Raw genomic sequence first — 1,661 nt, 5'->3', positions numbered from 1 at the left:
CATTATACCCTTAGTATATACTCCAGCTAAATAGACCATAATCATTATACCCTTAGTATATACTCCAGCTAAATAGACCATAATCATTATACCCTCAGTATATACTCCAGCTAAATAAACCATAATCATTAAACACTTTATTCTTTAGCAACCTATCCTCACTTTCTACATAGCACACTTCACCCAACTGTTCCTTCTATACTCCGCCTTCTTCATTATCTCTCTATTTCTTAAGCTACTATTGGCCCTTCACCTCTGACCTGACACCCACACATCATATATCGAATCAAAATTGCAATATTCCGTCCCTTCGCTTCTGATACTTCCAATCCAAACACCCCTACATCTAACATGCTTATTATACCAATAACTTATAATATAATAAATTACTTCATACGATTTATCTTCGAGTTTCCCAGGCATTCAGAAAACAATTTTCTGTCCAGCCAGATTCAAACCCAGGTCCTTGGAGTAAGTAGAATCGTGCCTTACCATGACATGGTGACACCATGCTCCCATTTTTAAACAATAAGTAACTATAATTTAAATATTATTTTCAACAATTTTATCTTATTTTTTTTTATATATATAGCACAAAGATATATTACATAATCCTTATCTTTCTTTATTTTTAATTCTCCCATACCTCCCTTCTCTAATAATCCAATTCATATTAAAAGAAATTATCAGTAAATTGAAATATAGAAATAAATCAAAATTAAATAACCTCAGCAGTAGAACAATGAAAAAACAAGTAAAAGAAAAACTAATAAACAAATTAAAGACTTAAAACGAATGGATAAACAAGTAAAAACAAAAAAAAAAAGTATTAAATAGGTTAAAAAGCTAAACAAAAAATAATTCATCCAGTTAGGGTCAAGTTATTGTTCATTAAAATATATTAATTTTTTATTTTAATATTTTTATTAATATTACAGGGCAGAGACAGGAGGCTACTCTTCAGGACTTTACACCTCTTAGGGTGCCAGGTTAGTGGAACTGTTTCTAAGCATGTACACTATGGTCCTTCACATAAACAATATTAAGCTAGCAAATAGTCTTTTAGAAAATTAAATTTATCAGTTTAATTATATGATTCCTGCTATATTATTTCTTTTACTTTATATAAATCTAATTCCTGGACCATAGTTCCTGCCCACTGTGGATATTGCATGTTTCATAATCTCTTTCAGAAAATTGTTTCAATTTCATGACCATCTTTTCCACAGATTTATAGACCAATTTTTAAGTATCTTCTATACACTTCAACATTTCACTCAAAAATTTTTCATTTTTTTAAAGAAACTATAATTTTTTTTAAAGATTAAGTTCTTTTACATTTTAATTGTTCGCATTAGTATAGTTTGATAGATTCAAATTATCATTATTAAGTGAATAAAAGAATAAAAAATGGTAAATTTAATTAATAAACTATTTCATAGTTAAAATAGTACATAGTCTTTACTTGATAGTGCAGGTAACATATTCTTAGTGGGCAGTGTTTGTTGCATGTAATTTTTTCAGGTCTACATGACCGACGACCTCTCACAAGCTGTTAGGTTCATTTACAAGTAGTAATTTTTTTTTTTAATTTACAATTAAATTTTATATGATTATTATATTTAAAATACTTGAAATTTTCTAAGTCAATTTCAATTTTT

The 1,661-nt window shown here is 28.0% G+C and overlaps 1 long non-coding RNA gene across 1 annotated transcript in view; it reads left to right on the top strand.

Annotated features, from left to right (window-relative positions):
• The window catches only part of LOC136795656 (uncharacterized), a 6,839-nt gene extending 5,810 nt beyond the window's left edge, over positions 1 to 1,029 (top strand). The window contains exon 3 of the long non-coding RNA XR_010843290.1: positions 939 to 1,029. This is a non-coding gene — a long non-coding RNA (uncharacterized lncRNA). The remainder of the gene's footprint in view (positions 1 to 938) is intronic.
• Positions 1,030 to 1,661: the final 632 nt, after the last annotated feature.

Source organism: Halyomorpha halys, unplaced genomic scaffold, assembly GCF_000696795.3.
Source record: "Halyomorpha halys isolate HHAL.00 unplaced genomic scaffold, Hhal_1.1 Scaffold2066.1, whole genome shotgun sequence".
NCBI lineage: Eukaryota > Metazoa > Arthropoda > Insecta > Hemiptera > Pentatomidae > Halyomorpha > Halyomorpha halys.
The sequence above is the reverse complement of the archived record's forward strand: the minus strand, read 5'-3'. Positions and strand labels throughout refer to the sequence as shown.